The 21,302-nt window shown below is 42.5% G+C and overlaps 2 long non-coding RNA genes across 2 annotated transcripts; both read left to right on the top strand.

The window, feature by feature from the left end:
• Nucleotides 1-9,938: 9,938 nt before the first annotated feature.
• On the top strand, nt 9,939-12,432 carry LOC103627450 (uncharacterized). The gene is made up of 3 exons (XR_553612.3): nt 9,939-10,046; nt 10,765-10,932; nt 11,498-12,432. It is a non-coding gene; the product is annotated as an uncharacterized lncRNA (long non-coding RNA).
• A 945-nt stretch (nt 12,433-13,377) lies between these two features.
• LOC118472081 (uncharacterized) lies at nt 13,378-15,741 on the top strand. The gene is made up of 2 exons (XR_004849631.1): nt 13,378-15,327; nt 15,428-15,741. It is a non-coding gene; the product is annotated as an uncharacterized lncRNA (long non-coding RNA).
• The last annotated feature ends 5,561 nt before the right edge of the window (nt 15,742-21,302 follow it).

Here is a 21,302-nt window from a genome sequence, read left to right as displayed (position 1 = left end):
GATTACAAGTCACTTGAGAACAAGAATGAGAAAGAAGAAAGGCAATCCAAGAAGCAAGAGCTCAAAAGAACACAAAATCTCTCTCTCACAAGTCACTAAGTGTTTAAGATGAATTTGGGACATGGAGAGGCTTTGATCTTTTGAATTGTGTCTAGGAGTGAATGCTAGAGCTCTTGTATTAAATGTGATGTTCAGAAAACTTGGATGCTTAGAGTTGTGGTGGTTGGGGGTATTTATAGCCCTCAACCACCAAAGTAGCCATTGGGGAGGTTGCTATCGATGGGCGCACCGGACAGTCCTGTGCGCCACCGGACAGGCATTGTAGGCTGTCCGATGCGCCGCCACGTCACCCAACTGTTAGGGTCTGGAGCCTGGTCGATCGTTGGGGGCTTTGTCCTCTTGCGGCACTAGACAGTTAGGTGCCCCTCTGACTCGCTGCTCTGACTTCTGTCGTGGTACTGTGCTGCACTGTTCATCCGTCAGAGTCGACCGTTGCGCGCTGGATAGTCGTTGCCCGCTGGCACATCGGACAGTCCGGTGGCACACCGGACAGTCCAGTGAATTATAACAGAGCGCGCCTACGTTTTCCCGAGAGTGGCTGGTTGGACCCTGTATGGTCTTGGTGCACCGGACAGTCCGGTGCGCCAGAACACAGCACATTCAAGTCATTTTTGCTCCTTTTAAATTGGGTCCCTAACTTAAATATTTATTGGTTTGTGTTGAACCTTATGCACCTGTAGAACATGTATACTAGAGCAAACTAGTTAGTCCATATATTTGTGTTGGGCATTCAACCACCAAAATTAATTGTAGGAAAAGGTTAACCATATTTCCCTTTCAAACACCTCAAATAAAATATTAGAAGCCATATTAAATACCTGCAAGACATGCCAAAAGTATAAGACACCAAAAAGTGCAAGTCTTGAATACAAAAACACAAATGAAAGTGAACTCACCAAAGTTAAGACAAATAGGTGGTTCAATGGAAAGTATCTCATGATTTTGGATTTGATCAAATTGATATGGCTTCCAATCTAAGATATATAGTTCTTCATTCCCCATCACTGAAATCTACAAAATCATCAAAATTGGAGTTCAAATCTAAAAGTTATGCCCAAAATACAAAAATAAATCATGTTAAAAACTACATCGCACATGTCCAGTGTGACATCTGGTGTACACAGAACATTACATTGGCCCCTATTGAACCAGACATGCCCGGTGTTCCTATCCAGTGCTCCCAAAAAATCATTGTAACAATCATTTTTCAATGGTCAAATTGTTCGAAGTTCGATGTCAAATCCGGTGCTATCAACGGATATATCGGGTGCATATGCAGAATACAGTAACTTTTAGCAATAGCTATTTTGGAACCTAGGGCCTATGAAAGCATCTAGGCCTTGGTTGGTTTTAGTGATTAATGACAACGTAACATTACATGTGATTAACGTGTGTTTTGCAGAGCAAATGGTAAGTTAGGTCACATTGCAGGGAGTTGCGTTACAATGGTGAAAACAATCACTCAGATGAGAACTTGAAGCGACGACTGAAAAAGGCGGATCAAAAGATGAAGGACTTCATATCCTAAGTGTCGAAGGAGTTGTGGACACTTGGTATAGAGTTAGGACTTCTATTTTTGTTTTAGTCTTATTATAAAGAGGGGTCGTAGATGAGTAGTTTGACCAAGAAAAATATAGTGTAGTGTCGGTGCATGTTCACACTCAACTAGTGCTAGGTGTCACTTTAAAACTCACTCACAAGTTAGAATCGAAAACGGTTTAGAAAAACTTAAGAAAAGGAAATGAGATTGTTGACCTAGGGGCACCGGTCTGTCCGGTGCTCCCCCTGGCAGTGGGCCCGAGAGCGCCCGAGAGCAACCTTGAGCAACCCTCAAAACCTGAGAGCGCACTGTTCGGAGACCCGAATTTTAGCCATGCACCAGACTCTCCGGTGCGCACCGAATAAGCACTGTTCACTATCCGGTGCGACATCAGAGCAACGGCTAGTTGTCAGAACTAGTCGTTGGAAGCGCACCGTTGGCGCACCGGACTGTCCAGTGCGCCCATGCACAACATCCTACAGTAACGGCTAGTTTTGGTTAGTGGGTGTATTTATACCCCCTCCACCAGCCAGTATGAGAGTCTTGTTGCCCCAACCACCTCGTATTCATTGCTAGAGCATTGCAAGTCCACAAAGCATAGTGAGGTGATTAGCGGAATCATAGTCTCGTGTTAGGACCTCATTAGTGCACATGAGAACCACCTGGAGCACACACCACATGCATTAGACTTCTCTTGGTCAAGTGAAAGTCTATGGCTTATTACTCTTGGTGATCGGCATCACCTAGATGGCTCGGTGGCGATTGGAGTTCGGTGATCACCCCGGAGGATTTGTTGGTGACCCGACTCGACGATTGTACGCGGTCGTGAGGGATCCACCACGTCGGAGAGGCAAAGGATCATCTCACAGTGAGCACTTGGTTCTTGTGAGGACCAAGGGGGGAGCGATACCCTTGCGTGGGTGCTCCAACGAGGACTAGTGGAGAGTGCTGACTCTTCAATACCTCGGGAAAAATTAAAGGAGTCTTCTTGTCCATGCTTTACTTTCTGCATTTACTTTGAGCATTTTACTTTGTGTATTTGCTTAGTTAGTATTTACAATAATGACTTAGGGTTGTTCTCTATTTCATAGCTTTTACTTGTTGCTAGTAGTTTGGGTGAAGTTGGGCTCATGCTTAGGGTTTAATCTTTTGTTAGAATTTTAGAAAAGCCAATTCACCCCCACTCTTAGACATCGTGATCCTTTGAGCCTATATATACAAACCTAACTTATCATTTAAAGTGTATATAAGGTAAGAACCATACCAAAGGAGCTGGTGCTCTATTCTAGTGTTTTGCACCTCCATAGAGCTTAGTGGTACACAAGATGATTAGTGTAGGTGCTTTGTGAAGTGCTTCTTTCTCCTCTTGGAACAATCCTCTTCATATGAATCTCTGTAAAGAATTAGTGACATGAACAATATCATCAGACCAATCCACCAATTATCAATTAGCAGATCTTAATATAGAGGCTCATCTATGAATGTAACTTTGTCCTTACTATTCTTGTTTAGCCAGTTGATGAACTGTACACAGTCTTTCATGTGATGCCCTTTCTAGTGTTAGGATCTACAGGTGTTATCATCCACCTCTCCTTGACGAGCTATATAGAATGGCTTTTCTCTAGTGGAACTAGCTTCCTTATTATGTGGCTTTAGAAAATATTTCTCCCCAATTGAGTTTGAGCCTTCTTGATGAGACATGATCTTCTTGCCCTGATTCTTAAATTAAGGCTTGAAAGCCTTCATCTTTTATCATAGGATGATTGTTTGGTATAATTTTCATTGTCACTCCTCATGGCTTTAAGCATATCCTTTTCTTGTACACACATGGCAATGAGCTTTTCTATAGTATACTTTTCTATACTCATGTTGTAGTTCATAACAAGTGTATCAAACTCTTTAGGTAGAGACACTTGTATCAAGTGAACAACAAAGTCTTTCTTTAACTCCATGTCAAAGCTCATAAGTTTATTGGCACAATTGGCCATCTTAAGTGGGCTCTCTTACTTCAGAACCATCATACTTTTTACTAACAATTTTCTTCATCATGGTTCTAGCATATGCCTCTGAGGAACCAATAAATTATTGTTGAATCTTGACAATAGACACTAATTGACTAAATGATCGAAGTCTTAATGACCATTAAACATTTCTTATTTTGTCTCTCCCACTTTACGTGTTCGAGAACATACACTATTGTGAGAGCGGCATTATTTGTTACCTCAAGTGTTGCTTCTATTGTCAACATGGAGCTAATATGCCTAGGTTTATCAATGGCATAGCCAGAGCTAGCTAGTGCCATGACTATCTTCTCCTGCCTAGAGTGATAATTTGAGTCATTTAATGGCTCTAAGTTCATAAATGAACCTTAGGCCATTAGTGATCTCAATGATGATACTTCATAAAATAACAAACTTTAAATGGGTATACATGTAAAATTCAATGTTGGTTTAAATTAAACATGCTCAATACCAAAAAATTACTTCGATTCTAAAACACATTTTGACAGAATTAAAAATAAATAAACTTTAAAATAGCGTCATTATTAACAATATTCCCCAATTAAAGTTTCAAATTGATTTCTATTTAAGAGAGAATAAACATATATACACAAGGACAAACTAAACTAGAATTTCTTAAACTTAATTTCTGAACTTAGTGAACTTCAACTTAACTTCTCTCAGCAAACATCAAACCAAAACAGTGCACAAAATTATACAAGAATTGCATAATCATATCTACTGAGAAATATAGAAAATAAAATAAATCGGACTAAAGGCAATATGATCTATTGTTCTTAGAATAAAATTGGTCCAAATCGTTCCATAGAAGCTGACCCGCTGGCCCAGCTGCTTTCTCGTGCACGTAAGGCCCTAACATGGGCTTGGGTCGCAAATCCCCTCGTCTTGGCATCTGTGCCTTCTGATCTTCACTAGATGGCCACATATGAGTGTTGTTGGACTCATGGAGGTATAAAAGCTAAAAACTTCGATCAAGGGTGGAAAACCTAATCCATTTGCTTTATCCTCCCCTCGACGCTCTCCTCTCCTCCATCCCCCTCTCTAGCTTCGAGCACGTCCTCTTTTGCCTCCTCCCCTTTCTCCTGTGAGATAGCGAGAGCAGGAGACCCATGGCATCGTTGTGAGATCCATAACTGGCATGTGTTCCCTTTGGGGTGAGTGCGTCGTCGTCGAGTGCCCTTGTGGTGGTGCCCTAAGGTGGCCTACATAGAGCTCACATTGTGGGCTGATGGCTACACTTCCTTCTACCCCAATCCTCTGTAACACCCCTGATGTTACTGCCACTAAAACTTGAGCATAACATCATGAGCATTAGCATATCATGTGATTGTTACACTTAGAATGCATTCACTAGGCAAAAATTTCAAATGAGTTCTATTGATGTGACTAGTCATGGGTGAAACCCTAGGGTAGGGTACTTAACCCTAAACTGAGCTTAGGGTGTCAAGGGAAGCCCAAGTATGAGAAAACTTCAAACGATATGAGAAAAGATCTTAAAATATCATATTTGAAGGACTTTAGTGATACCAAAACCCTAAAGTGCTAAAAACCCTGAAAAGACCCCTCGAAAAAACCCTGAATTAAAACCCTAGGAGGCTAAGTGTAAATTTTGTACACTTTTGGACTAAAGTGCAAAAACAAAGATAATATAACACCACAAATTATGTGCTTCTCATATTCAAGGATTTACAAGTGAAAATGTGGGATTTGGACTTATTTGCAAAAAGCACCACTTAAACCCTATTGAGTTAAGTCTGAATTTCAGTGAATGGGGTCAACTTTGAAGCCCTGTACCTTCAAATTCATAAGGATTTTGCCCTAGGTCAACACATCAAATTTGTAGAGCTATATAAGGATAACAAATTTTATTAAGTAAGTAAGCCTTAGTGCTACATGGAAATGGGAGAAAAACAGACCTGAAGATGGTCTATCAGTCGAGCACAACCCTGAAACTGGACTGACAGTAAACTAGGACCAGGTTTGAGAGCTATTTTGAGCATGATCTAATGAGAATTGAAGTATGGTGACTATGGTGAAATTAAAGCCAGATTGTAGGAGAACAACCTTGCTAAAATGGATTAGCAAGTTGACACATGGAAATTTGAGATCTGGACTCTGCAAACAACTCTGTCAGGCATCCTGATAGGAACTCTGATGGTACAGTGGACTGAACGAGATTGCAGGTGCAGTGCACCTTGCCGCCGGTGACCCCTGCGCCTGTATTCACGCCGGCGAGGTGATTCGTGCTCACCGGTGCCCGAATAACGCCTCGTGGTGAAAAGATCTTCACCGCGGATGAGCTCGAAGCCACTGTTCCGCCCTATGTCGTGCCCACTTGCACCGGCGACGTGGCGCAGCGGCCGTCGTCGAGGCATACGCCGCCTGCCGTAATCGCGACACGCCCTGACCCTTTAACCGCGTCGCAGTGAGTCATCGTAACCCACCCGTTCATCGCCGGTGAGCTTGCCACGGTGAACGCCACGAATTGCTAGCGCCAGTAACCTCTTCCCTCTCCGGCCGCCACCGCGCCAACTCCAAATCACAAGCCAGCGCCCCCGAATCCTATAAATTGAGCACACATTCGGCTCTGCCATGTAGCCAAGCACTCAACGCACCCACCCGTGCCTCCGATTACCCACCAGAGAGCCCCAATTTGGGATTTCCCCCAAATCGGTCTAGAACACCGCGTGAAGTAACCTCGCCGTGGCCAACGTGTTTTAGGTCCGTTCATGTCCTCTAGTTCCTCGTTTCAGTATCCTTAGGTGCTTTTGATACTCTCTGACCCATACAATTGAGCTAGAATCCATTGGATCATCGGGAACATCTCGGTCGGTCCATTGCTCGCGCTGTCAACGTGGGCAGTATGATTAAGAGCTCGAACTCTACAATTGATGGAGGGGAAATGGTTAGGAGGGGTCAAATTTGGTGTCAACCGCATCGGAGCACCGGTAGTTAAGTTATCCGGCCGGTATGAGCTCGCCGGAGATCTTGATCCGTCGTCCACCGTCGTGTACCTGGCGTTGTAAAGAAATAAGAACGCAGGGGGCTAATTGAGACTGTCAGTGACACAATGAAATAGGATGCATGGCTCTTAACCAGTTATCCAAACCATCATGGGCCTCTGTGTAAATCCGGCAACGTAGGTGCGTGCGCGGGTGCGTTCATCTGGTTGTGGGCCGGATTGGGCCAGTTTCAACCCAGAACTGTTCACAGTTTTCTTTTTTTTTCTTTTCTGCCAAGCTTAGAAAATCCATAGAAAATTCCAGGAAAATGTTAAAAATATGAGACCAATTTTTTTATACTCCTAAATTTCTATAATATTTAATAAAAATAGTTTTAAGATTTTTTGTTCAAACAAGGAATTATATAGCATTTAAAAGGACTAAAACCTATACCCCTGGAATTTTAGAAATTGATTAATAACTCCAAAAATCACTAAACTTTTTAGATAAGCTTTAAATATTATTTAGAAGCCTTGGGTAAAGTTTGGCATGATTTGGACAATGTTTGATGCCTAAACCTCAAAACCCTAGTCTTCTAGTGATGTCTGCCCTAAGAACTTCAGTTCTGACTCCAAAAACCCTAGTTTTCTGGAGATCCGTGAAGGAAAATTGTATTCAAGACCTTATATAATATATCTTTATTATCTTTGCATCCTCATAAGCATTTCATGGGCATTCATGATTATATATATGTGATATATAGAAAACGAAGAAGAAGTCTATACTACTTATTAAGTAAGCAATAGTAGTCTGCCTCCCCTCGTTCTGCCGTTCTGCCTCCCATCTATCTGGACCGTCCGTTTCTATTGTCTATGCCATCCAGCCGCACGTGCCCCTTCCCTGTCTACGCAAATCCAGCCATGCCCGCCCCCTCCCCCTCCCCACCCCGCACCAACCGCCCGCCTCATCTGCACCGCCCCTCCACGAACTCCCAGCCGAAACCCTAGCTCTGCTTGCGGCGGGAGGTAGCGACTGCACGCGACATGGAGGAGGCACCCCCACCCGCCCGCTCGTCCGCCCCCCACCGTTCTCCTCCCGCGGATCCACAGTGCATCGCTGATGGTTTCATCAGGTCTATGATGACACAGAACAGCCTTTCATGTACGGTCGTACGCGGTCGAAGTCGAACGAACCTACACCCAGACGGCGAGACCAGGCAGCCAGCAAGCTAGTCAGCCACTCAAGTCGAACCAAATTATTAAGCCCCGTTGCCACCGCCGGCTGCTACACACACTTCTCCGCGTTCCTCGCCGCCGCCGGAGCAATCCCGTGGTGCACTGTCTAACTCACCACCATGCTGCAGAGCAAGTCATTCGTGAAGAAGATGAAGCAAGGCCGCATCCAAAAGGTAACTGCTCAGGCAAACGTCGTCGTCTCTCGAGGTGCTCCCCCAAACCCTATGGCCCTACCTGACGCTGTCGTCGCCTCTTCGCAGGTCATCAGGGAGCACTACCTCCGCGACGACATCTACTGCAGCTTCATCCCCTGCACCGCTTGCGCCGCAGCCGCGGAGCAAAAGCTCGGCGCCGCTGCCGCCGCCATCCTCGTCGTCGACACCAACGTCGTGCTCCACTAGGTAACTGAAGTGTTCCTCCATCTCCCGCTTAGCCTAGGTGTGAGGGTGTGCTGGGATGATGAGTTGAGATGTTGTGTCAGATCGATTTGCTGGAGAACCCGACGATTGAGGATGTTGTCCTGTTGTCAGTGGTGCTGGACGAGGTGAAGAATAAGAACCTTTCAGTTTTCAAAAGGATCAAGGCACTGTGTATCAACAAAGCACGGAGATTCTATGTTTTCGCCAACGAGCTGCACAGGTGAGTTGTATTCTACCATCATGTCCCTGCCCGTTTGTATTTCTGTTTCAGTTTGGGGTGCTCTCTTCCTATTTGAACCAAAAGGTTCCATGTCCAGTTTTATAGTCAATTGACTATTTTATGATAAAGTTGCTGGAGTTAGTAGTTCTATAAATGTATTGAGTTTCTAGCATTGGAAAAATCAACGAAAACTTAAGGGTTAACCCAAGATCACTAGTGCCATAAAATACTGTGGTCAATTCTTCTTAGAGTTACCTTTGTGGATTTCTTTAAATGAAGTGAAATCGATGCTATATATATATATCTAAAAAAACTTTGTTCAAACTATGTTTGCTTGAAGTCACATGCTCATTTAACATGCAGCATGAGTATTGGACCCAATTTCTTTTTTGCAGTTTCAGCATGATTGTATTTTTTTTTGAGGAAAGGGGAGTGCAACCGAGTATGGGGAAACTTACAAAGACCAGAATCAGTGTCTTAGGCAGAATGTGCCTAGCAACTGAAACAACTACCCTATTCAGAACGCGGATCTCTGAACAAGAATGAGTTTCAGCATGATTGTATTGATGAAATGTCTTTATCCAATCACCATGACCGCACAATTACTTATCAAATAGTTTCATGGGAAGAATTAATAGCTTTGGTAGATGCCCATGTTCTGAGAAGGCTACAGCTTCCTAATGCAAACTTGTTAATGTGTGTATCATTACTTGCAAGCTTACACTCTTCTTGACATTGCATCTTTCAAAGGGATATAGAAATGGATTGGCTGCATGAAAAAAAGGCAATAGCAGTCCTATTTCTACAGAACTAGGTCAATCGCAGCAATCTATGTTGGCCTGCAAAAATATTCTCTGTCGTCTAGAATGCAAGTGCCTATGAATGGGAAATTTTTGAAATTTAATTGCTTCAGCTTCTAGACGGCGACATTGACGTTGGAGCCAGCCGCGATGGGGTCGACCATGAGCGAGGATGCCGAGACAGTGGCCCGGATGACGATTACATTGCTGGTGCCGTGCACGAACCTAGGGACGGACGCCTCGCCCAGCGGGACGGCGTTGGCGGTCGTGGCGACCGCCGTCGCGTGGCTCTCCTCCCGGCTCTAGCAGAAGAAGCGGTGCCCCCCTCCCTCACTCTTCTTGGCCCCGATCTAATCTGCCCTCTGTGTTAGGATATGTTTGACTGGGTGACACTCGATCTATCGGATTCGGATATGATTTTCTTGTTGTTGTCCTGTGCAGCTCGATGGCTTGTTGGCGATGGTGCAGCCTGTCCTCTCCAATGATCCCACCGTACAGTTGATGCCTTGCATCGTTTGATCCCTAGGTTGTGTGGTATGTTTGACTCTACAAATAACATACCACTGGCACTGAACATCAACCCTAAAAATATTTAAAGGTCTGTGTTGCCTCTTGGTTTATCTCAATGTCACATGTTTTGCATTCTCTGTGGTCTGTACTTCATAAGTTAGTCTATTTATTTCGTGTGATTGTACAGACACCGTTCTCTGCATGCCAACATCTAGCTGATGAAGCACCCTCATTACCAAGTGAGCAAAAAGAGCTCAGGCTTTACAAGCAACATGTTGATAGTCTGCACCAATTGGCATGTAAGTTCTGGTAGTCTTCAATGAACTGAGAACAATAGATAGCACATACTTGACTTTCAAATGTGGCATTGTTCTTTTGATATTTTGGCTTCTAAATCTACAGTCGTACATGTACATTTGTATTTGCATATCTTAAGAATTTCATGTTATGACAATAAATTGAGATATTAATGTTGTCAGCTTTCACTTTATAATTTCAGCAAAAAATATGATAGCCTGAGAAATATTCAAGTCATCTAGCTGACGAAGCATATCCTCATTACTAAGGGAGCAAAAAGAACTCAAGCTTTACAAGCAACATGTTGATGTTCTTTTGTTGAGATTGGTTTAAGTGCTGTCTCTGGTTTTCGTTCTTCTTTCTGACTACTCTCAACCCAAAATAAGTGAGGATAGGATGCTTGATTACAGATTCATAATTATTTTTCTGTTACAGTTTGTTGTTACAGTTGACATTCTTTTATGTTCCCTTTTCCAATCATTAGATGCTTGGCAAATATATTCTTCTTACTGAAGTAAAAATTAATGAAGTTAGTATCCATTTCAGATTTCACCGGTGATTCTAATAAACCTTTAAGGGCTTAAATAATAGTAATTGTCAAAGCAGAAACACTTTGAACAAGTTGTGTGAGTGTTGTTCTACAAGATTTGATATTAAGTGATTCATATAGATATAGTTTATCTTGCTGGACAAATAATCAATATGCATTTTTTTATTTAGGTTGTACTGTCTCCCACAACCGGTACTCTGAGCATGGCTGCAATCATGAACAAGAGCACTCATCTGGACATACTGCCTTTGCCTAGGGATAATTCAGCTGATAGTGGCCAAGAAGATGGAGGCTCTCGGGAGTTTGAATTCAAGCCTCATCTCAATTCTCAATCGTCGGTATGGAACCATTATTGGAATGGTTACTTTTTTAGAATTTTTTAGCACTATAGAACACAACAACTTGAGGATCCTTTTTATATGTGAAGTACCAAAAAACTTAATCTTGTATATCAGCAATTTTGTTTGTATGATAATATAATGTACAAAATTATCTTTAAGCTCACCACTTCCTTTTAGCAGCATGATGCTCGCTTATTGTTCAATCCTTATCTTATTAGTATTCAGAGATACAGCTAACTGGTTTCAATGTTTTACATTTTAGATAGGACCATAGGAGCTCTATATTGCATTCTGGTTCATTGATTCTTTTTGTTTTTTTAGGTTCTAAACGCCCCCTTTCTACTGTGTTCTACTTACCGTTTTAATATCCTATTTACAGTTGCTGCTGCTACTAGCCTATTGTAGCAGTTGTGATTCTTTTAGATATCATAACTTGTTGCATTCTTAATCTGGTCTGCTCGATCCCTGCGGGGAATAAATTTAACACTATGTTTTTTGTAAGCATTATATGGACTTGCTCTCTAGATTGTGGCTATTCAGTTAATTCTTTTTTTCTTGCAAGTAATTATATGACCCAAGACACCGGGCGGTGGGCGGCAACGGCGACGACTGAGAAGGCGTTGTCGTACAGGTAATCAGGTTAGTACTAGGTTCTAGGGCTGGAAAAATAGCTCGCGGCTCGCGAGCCAACTCGAGCTCGTCTCGACTCGGCTCTGCTCGTAGTGGGCTCGCGAACCAATGAATCAGATACGGTTCAAGAAAGAGACAGAGCCACCTGAAACAGGGAACTGTGGTGAGCAATCCCGCATGGGCTGGCGGGCTGTTTAACTTGGATCCAGATGAGGAAGACATTTCTGCTGCTAGAAGCAGGTGGTGCTTTGGATCAGCAACCACCAACAGATGAGACACAGTGGTTGTTCTATTGGGCATGCGTGCTTGCACAAGAGGTGCTCCCGGGGAATCTATATGATGAGAAGAACGGCAAAGTTGTGGACAGTGACGATGTGAAGAGTGGGCCGGGATCAACGGCTACGGCTGAATTGCCGGTCTCTAATGGGAATCGATCCAGAGGCCATAGCAAATGTCAAAAGCTAACCCACAACTGAAGCATGATTCGAGTCATGTTATTTAGCCTTTTTATATTAAAAGGAAAAATGGAATGCATAGGCAATAACGTCAGAGATATTTAAACTGACATTCTAGAGGTACACAGGCCAACAGGCAAAAAAAACTACACTTTATTACACACCTATCCATTTCAACAGCAGGCTCGAGCCTCTTACAGAGCAATTAGGCAAGTCGGCTGAATGTAATCAGTAACTTCAGAAGCGATTGGTTGGTCACAGTTCAAAAGGAGATTCTTTTATTCTACCCTATTCCTGTAGTGGCCGGCCTTTGGCTGTTTCCGGTGCTCCTTCTCGAGTGTGAAATGCCTGACCTCATGTGAGCTACCGCAAAGTGTATGCTTTAATTTTGCACGGTGGAGAACAAAAGTTGTGATTGCTTGTAGAAAAGAGGAAGGTACGGGTGCAGCTATATAAGCTCCAGGAAGCAGAGAGCCAGGCATCTCTACTTGAAAGCTGCTTGAAGAGTTTGTGCACAGTGGGTCTCCTACTCGGCTATTCTCCTGCTCTACTCTCCGGGAACCATGGCTGTAAGTTCTTTATCGGCTCCCTTGTCTTGTCTATTATTACCTTACATGCATCTAGAAGTATGTGTGCCATGTTTATATGGAGGCAAGCCTGAAAGTCCCTCCGTATGGACATAGCTAGGTTGTGGAGCTGAAGGTTGGAATGCACTGTGAGAGTAGGTTCTGGTGTCCCCTAGCCTGGCCGGTCGTGGGAGATGAGCTCCCAGTCCGTGTTGATGAGTTATTAGTCTTGTCGGGATCTTATGAGTCTGATGGACGCATTTCGGATGGCTCTCGACGCGTGGGTCGACTGCGTGGAGGTGGATGTTATAAACTTACTTGTCGGGATCTATGTGGAGATGCATTGTAAACTTAGTAAGCTTGTTATAAAATTTCTCTGTTGTCCTTAACTATTTCATTTTTTAGATCGCATATGGTGACGAGTTACATTAGTCGTGAAGGAGTTGGGAAGTTGTGACCTATCTCCATACACTATTGATAGGCAAATCATAATCATAAATTGGAAAACATGCTTGTAGTACGTTTCAGTTTCTATTTATCCTTACCACCCCTTAGGTGCAGACACCACATGTAATTAGCATGTTAGTGTTTCCCTTGGTAAACCTATAGCCTAACTTTTAATGTTAGTGTTTCAATTTCTATTTATCCTCTGAAATCTATCTTTCGGAGGACCAAGGCCATTAAAGTAGAGGTACCCTTGCTCTGTCTATATCCTACGTTTGGGTTACTTAATCGGTGACTGTGTGATCTTGTAGTTATGGTCCAAAATTTTATATGGCACAAAGATGATGACAAATGACAATGGTAGCACATACAGGAGCCCTAATCTCCGTAGATCTTTGACCACGGAATCTGAAAGATATGGTCGGTATGATCCAAGTGAAATTCAACGTGAGAGCCGAGCCTCATCTGATGCTTCAAAGAATGCACCTTCTGGTCCTTGGGGTCCAACTTCCAGTTCTACACCAACTGATGATACTAGCTCAAGTCAACCAGGGATTAAGACTCGTGAAGAAAGACTTCTAGAGACAATTGTTACTGCAAGTGGTGTGTGATTGCAACCAACACGAGATGCTCTGCAATTTTTTTCGCAGAAGCTTCCAAATTGGATGCAGTTGCCTTGGGCCGTGCACTTGAGAGCAAACTGAATTCTCCATTATGGCAGGTGAGTTTATGTGTCTCACTTATTTTTGTTTAGTTTCACCCCTATGGTCCCCATGCACAGTTAGTCAATTAACATATAGTATGTAGAAATTAGTTCCATGCTATGTTTCCTAACTCTCCTGAAAGCGGTGCTAAATAAATTGATCTTGTGTTGTTGCTTCAAGTTTTACATGTATGCACTTGTGAATTTTGATTAAATGCTACTGTGAGAATTCCCAGAAATGCAATAAGCTATTAAGAAGTTTATATTTACATTTTAAGATTTTGCAATGTCATAGGGAAAACATTAGGTAGAAGAGAAATATGCAGTATCTTCACTTTGGACAGATGAAATAGGTCACATAACATAACTGTTGTTGATGGTATACTATGCTTTTGGATTATGCTATTAGTGGTTCAATAGAGTCCATGGAGAAACAGCATTGTCAGCTCAATGTTCAATTTTCGATGTAGTTGCCATAATCTATAACTGAACAGATGTACAAGATGTGTTGATGCTTGACTTGTTTACATGAAAACAAAGAACAATACGCAATCATGACTATTGTTGCATTGCAGTTCATGATATGTTTAGAGTATTTATTTATCATACATGCTGACAGATTGATTCTGATATTATATATTAGGCAGCCAACAGCAGACCTTAAAATTTTAAGTGGTGTTGTTCTTAAATTTGTATCTTTTTTTCTCGAACACGCAGGAGAGCTGCATATCATTGTATTAAGAAGAAGAAGAAGAAGAAGAAAAAAAAGGGCAAGGGCCCATACAAACGAACACCCACTCAACTCAGAACATACAACGCGCCTTGGAAAAAAAACGACCAAGAATCAACTAGGCCCTCTTGATATCAAACTTCCTCTAGAGCCATGCTGCTAGCACTAACACAAAGATGACTATGTTAGTTCATAAGTTCATATAATGTCACAGATCTTGCTAGACAATTTCATGGTGTGTTATTGTGTTAGTGCTCTATATTCGGACATGTCATGCTCTATAGTGTGTTAGCCAATTTCATAGTAGATTACCAGCCAGCAACACCACTCACAAAGGTGACTGTGTGATTGATGCTTCCGGGGCAGTGACTATCTTCTCAAGATCATAGCTCTGGGTATGCTGTAAAATTCTACGGATTTTGTGCTTGTCCTACAACACTCTACAATAATCAAACACGAGAGAAAATTATACCGTCTTTGTCTCAACTACAGTTCTCCTTAAACACTTGCTATATGTTGTATTTTAACTGTGTTATCAGATGGCTCGTGTTCTGACATGGGCTGGAATTTTTTTACCTATGACTGAAGCTACATCAGCCATGAAGAGGGTGGTAGCTGACTGAACAAGTGAGGAGGTCGTACAGCGTGATCCACTTTGATGAGGTAGAGAAGGCCCATGTCGCCATGTTCAACACTCTGCTCGAGGTCCTCAACGACAGCAGGCTGATGGATGGGCAAGACAGAACGGTGGACTTCAGGAACACCATGGTCATCATGACATTGAACCTTGGCGCTTAGCACCTCCTCGCCGGGATGGTGGGCAAGAACTCCATGAAGGTTGCTCGTGATCTGGTCATGCAGGAGGTGCACATCGCAATAACATCCTGAATTGCACTCACTGACTATTATAATTGTCGTTCATCAAGTTATCAACTGAATTGCATATGATTCTTCTGTTTTATAGGTTGTAAATGATCTTAATCCTTCAGGTCATCACAGGAAAGAGGGTTGTAAGCTTCCACTGTCATGAGGACTCCTTGAACATCGCTGGGTATGTAAACACTTGTGGTTACTAAGATAATTAGAGACAAGGGGGCAGGTTGCTGTGCTTGCAAGTATCTGTTGCAGATGTTGTTCATGCCTGATGATGATGCCCCTTTTTCATATTGTTGTGTTTGGATGGTGTACCACCAGTGTTTTACAACAGTTTGGCCTTTGGAATTGCTACTGCTAAAACTTCGTTCCTCTGAGAAGATCTTTTGTTTTTGCATTCCCAGCGGAGGGACAGCGAAGTACTTGTATTATTATGAAATCTTTTCTTAGTATAACACTTATTTATACAAAATTTATCATGGTATTATATGTTTCCGTTGCAACGCACGGGCACTCACCTAGTAGAAGTTGAAGAAGCAAGAGCTACACCACCACCTGAAGAACCACAGGCTGGGAATTGCTTTTATTTTGACATCTGTGGAGCAGAGCCCGACTCACCTATAACACAAGGCAAGCCCCGGTGCATTTGCCACCTCCTTGCTATTTTAAAATCTTTCTCACTTGCTTGATGCATTAGGTGATAGGAGTTGTGTGCTAAACAAGTTGCTGCATTTCCTTCCTTGAGAATTTGATTACCTTTCCTTGATCACCTATTTTATAAAAAGGTTTTTCTTAAGCTTAGCTTTGCTCTAGAAAAACAAAATGTTTTGTTTTGACAAAAGATGATGCTTCAAGTGGGTGGGATGTTTTCAAAATAAAACTTGATGGTGGATCCATCATGGTCGTGATGGGTTCAACATCGGAAAAGATGTACCTCTGCCAGGTACCAAACTTTGGGTTGAAATTGATAAAGCTGAGACCGGGCGGTTGACTTGCACGAGAAGGGAGTCTCGGTGTAGTGTCTCCGTCTGAGTCGATTAAGGATCGTCTCGATGTAGGCCTGCTGACCGAGGACCCTTTAACTGGTCACATGCCTCATCATGGGTAAGCTTTGCCTCGGGCAGACTAATACCAGAATAAGACAACACGCAATGGGAGTGGAGAGATGGCAAGAGTAGCGTGTACCCTCTGTGGCAAGAGGCTGGACGGTGGTGTATCTGTGCTCTCGGTTGGCGTGAACCTGATCTGGTCTTAAGAACCCCGGTGGCGAGTTGACATATGCAAGGGTTAAGTGCTACATATGTCGTGTGATTGGAGATCCTCAGCTGAATATTAATTGATTTGGATCGCCGTTACTTCTCGGACATGAAGACTTGGTCACTGACTTACATGTAGCATTCCAGTGAATAAGAAGGGTTGATAAGAAATTGGCTAGTATAGGCCAAGTGCTTGAACTAGGATAGAAAGAACTCTAGATGCAGGTAACTTTACTTAACCTGACAAATAAAACTAGATTTTTAAGGATCCACTTGTTGGGGACTTGTTCTCAAATGCTATGAATTAAGAACAAGGCAACATAAAATGTTAAATATTAAAGTCCTTCGTTCTTCGAAGCATTATTTCCCCTTGGATATAATGGATTTCGGACGAAGGTTATGAAGGTCATATCTTCATAATCATAATAAAAGATAAGAAAAGATTTATGCATAAAATACGGAAAATAACATGATTACTTTGAACATTATTATTAATTTATTTCTATTTATTTTACTTATATAAACAATAACAAATTACAAATGTACCTTCGGCTTGAAGGGAAGTAAGGGTATAAACGAAATGCCAATGCCAAGTCAGCGTGAACAGTACGGGAGTACTGTTCATCTACTTATAGGCACGGGACGCAGCCCATGTAAAATTACATTAATGCCCTTTGCTTTTATCAATAACTCTATAGTAATTCTCCAAGGTCTAATTTGGCTTTTCATCTTTAAGTCGGTTCCCCTTTTCTGCTGCCATGCCGAAGCTTTTCTGCACATAGCTTCGTGATTGTTTCATCCTTCGTCACGATCGTCTTCTATTTCAGTCAAGCTTCGTCTTGACCATGCTTTTGTATATCCGCAACCTGATTCCGAAGATACCTGCTCACATACTTGGAAAACATTGTCAAATTATGTTTTTGAGGACCTTAGGAAGCCGAAGGCCCCCAATAGTAGCCCCTCGCAATATTAATTTGTTGTAATGATAAATTCATATTGCGATATGGACGAAGGCCTTAAGCCGAAGGTCCGAAAAAACACCTTCTCTTTGCTAGAATAGCAACAGTCTTTGACAAGCGGGACCCTCCAGTTTTCAACGCACTGGGTGTATAAATAAGAGCTCATCCCGAGTTTATTTGGCACGCTCTCTTGCCAACTGCTTTTACTCACCCAACTATTAGCCTGCGCGCAACAACACTTGCTTGGCCTTTTGGATTTTTAAGCTTCCGTTTCGAGAGCACTTTCTCAGCGTTTGCAAGGATGTCTGAGGATAAAAAAGTTGTTAGTGATTCGAAGCTAAGTCTTTCTGAAGAGATGCATCTGGGCTTTCTTCAATCAATGTCGAAGACTAATACAGAGAAGATTACTAAAGAAATTTTGGAGGGTTTGTCTGAAGACACTGGTGACAGTGACAGCTATGATGTAGAAAGTGGGGGCGAAGACTTCGAAGATCGACCGTGGCGACCGAGTCACACATTCTTCGGCAAATCGAGTATTAAGCAGAGTCATCTTGATACCATGAAAGGAAGATTTCGAGACATGTCTATTGTGAGGGCGAATATTGGGGAGAAAATTGTGCCTACTCTCGAAGAAAATGAAGTTGTGGTATTCCGAAGCTTCTTGAAAGCTGGACTACGATTTCCCTTAAGCAGATTTGTTGTGGAAGTACTGAAGATTTTTGAAGTCTACCTTCACCAACTCACTCCCGAATCAATCATAAGGATGGGCATCTTCGTCTGGGCCATGAGGAGCCAAGGTTTGGAACCAAATGCTAAAAGTTTTTGCAACATACATGAGTTGTTGTATGAGACGAAACCTTGGGGCAAAGAGCATTATCACAACAATTTTGGCTGCTACAGCTTCGGCGCCCGATCTGGGTCAAGTTGCCCCGTGCCAACCTTTCGGAAAAGATGGCCCGGCAACTGGATGACAGAATGGTTTTATGTGAAAATGATTTAAAAATCCGAGAAGATATTAAAGGTATCATTATGCGCCCTGTTTGGCAACGCTTCGGCGCAGTGTGATGGATGAAACAGCCGAAGAATGCCAAAGAGCCTTCGGCGCAGTGTGCTCTTTTATTGGGACAAGGGATTTAATGCAAGAACATATTGCCTTCAGAGTATGGCCACTTGCAGATAACTGGGAAATGCCGGAGGAAACCGTTAAAGAACCTGACGAAGGTGGACTAGTCAGGCTAAAATACACATTCAAGTACGGAGATAAATTCGTTGAGCCAGATGATGACTGGCTAAAAAGCATTGAGACTGTAAGTGATGAACTGCTTGGGGTATACTCAAAGGCCGAAGATACTGCATTATCAGCGGCCTTCGGAGGCCGAAAGAAGAAGAGGCTCAATCGAGTATTTGACGCAATTGGGTTTGTCTACCCCGACTACCATTATCCAGTGCGGGGTCAAAAAAGAAAGAATACTTCCTCTGCGAAGGAAACTACTTCAGCCGCTCCTAGTGAGCCGGCGCCGAAGAGGAAAAGGGTAAAGGTTCTCACGCACCGGCCACGTTATATTGAACTGGCCACAGTGCCTAAGTTCGCCGGTGATACCTCTTCGGCCACCAAAGCTAAAGAATCAACACTGTTGCCAGAAATCAAACAGTTGGCCGAAGTGCCAGCAACAGAAAAGATAGAAGAACCAAGGACTGAAGAAGCAAAAACATTAGAAGTTTTAAGTCCTTCAGCAAAAATTGAGACAGGAAAAAGCCAGAAGGGTCCAACAGTGACCCCGAAAAGAAAAAGGATGGTTAATGTGTTAGATGTTTTGGAGACAATTAAATCTTCAAGCATAACTCCAAAGAAAACTGTTGAAACTTCTGAAGTGTCTACTGAAGCCTTTGTTGCTGAAGCTTTGAAGCAACAATTTGAAACTGAAGCTGGGCTTTCAGAGCCCACCAAGGTAAAACCTTTGGAAATTGAAGAAACAAAAATTACAAAGGCAGCTTTGGAAGCCGAAAAAATAAAAATGTTAGAGCCAATTTTGGTTGAAGAAATTGACACTGCTGCCCCCGAAGCACCTTCCAAAATATGCGATTATATTGTGCGACATGCTTCGGGGAAGAAATTATCTGAAGAAGAGATTTTTGAAGCTAATCACTATGCCAGAGAACTGAAATATCCGAAGGGGGCACTAGTGTTCAATGGGACAGACGAAGATGACTTCCTATACTGCCTCCCTGACAACAAAGAATTATCTGTCTGCCGGGAGATGGCTAGAAGTATGGGGTTTCCGAAGCTTGAAGCTGGACTCTGCGCTATGACGAAGGACGATCTTGCAGATAGCCTTGCATATAATAGTCTAAAGGTGTGAGAATTGTATATTTGAAAATTTACAATTTTTGAATCATTCTTTTATCCTTATACTAATTCTTTTTTCATATAGGGTTTAATACTGAGCAACGCTTTAAGAGCACAAAAGAATGCCGAAGACGAGAGCTATAATATTGCTTTCAACAACCTACGAGCAGAGGTTATCAAGTTGAGGAACGAAGCTTTGGAAAAAGATAAAATTCTGCTTACACTAGTGGATAAAATAAAGGAAGACGAAGCTACCTCTAAGGCTCAAGCTGAAGCCCAAAAACGCGAAATTCAGGATCTTCAGAAACAACTGGCCAGAGCTAAAGAAGAACGCATACTAGAAGAAACAAAACGAGAACTTAGTGATCAATGGGCAAATCATTTGGAAATAAATGTTGAAGAGCTTCGTGCTTCCAAGAAAAGGTACTATGATAAATCCATATAGTGTGTTAAGAAGATAAAATCCAGCTTCGCCAGCGTTGGCGCATTCTCTAGCGAAGAAAATTTCATAAGGGGGAATCCAGAAGGCCCGATTGAATGGATCAGTCACGAAGCTGAGGCCTTCGAGGAAATCTTGAACAGCCACGGAGACATATGTGCTTTTTCAGGCGCCAGGGGGATTGCTACTGTTTTGGAAAGAAAAGGATGTAATCATGTGAAATCTTTAGTGCAATCCGAAACCGCCTTGTCTTTCGAAGATATAAAGGACCCCTCGGCCGAAGCAAGCCTGGTTGGTGGAAAATTTTTCACCGACATTTAGGACAATGGCGGCCGAGAAATGGCTCAAGAAATCATTCAAAGAAGCGAAAAAGGCATCCATGATGCTAGGAAGATAGCAGAGGCTGCTGAGAAAAGCGCAGAGCCCGAAGGGCAAATAGGTATTAACTAGTGGTTTTTATTCTGTTGTAATTTTTGATTTCAGACTTTCTTCGCGGTTTGTAATAGTAATATAGCCGTATCTTCTCCTCCCTCAGAACCTGCTGAGGCATCTCCGGGCCCCCACCCGAAGGGGGACGACGAAATTAGAAAAATGGCTGAAGCCATCATGGACAAGGTTGTCGATCAGCTACTGAACGAAGCTGCAGAAGTAGTTCTTAGGGAAGATTAGATGCTATTGTAAAAATATTTGTAATGTAACATGTGTAATACATTGTAACTTTGAATGTAATATATAATCTATTTATAGTTCAATTCTTTACGATGCATGAAATTTTGCATACATGCCGTTTTTTGAGCCTTGGGCGAAAAAACACCTTCCCTTCTTTTCATGCTTTGTGAAGAAAATCTTTTATATACTACAAGAATTTCCATACTTCTCTGATGAGGAATATCCAAGCTTCGTGAAAATATTCTCCGAAGCTATAAAAAAGTTTTATGTTGTCACTCTAATGAGGCTACACTTCT

The sequence above is a fragment of the Zea mays genome, chromosome 5 (assembly GCF_902167145.1).
Source record: "Zea mays cultivar B73 chromosome 5, Zm-B73-REFERENCE-NAM-5.0, whole genome shotgun sequence".
NCBI classification, from domain to species: Eukaryota; Viridiplantae; Streptophyta; class Magnoliopsida; order Poales; family Poaceae; genus Zea; species Zea mays.
This window is presented reverse-complemented; position numbering and strand designations above follow the sequence as displayed.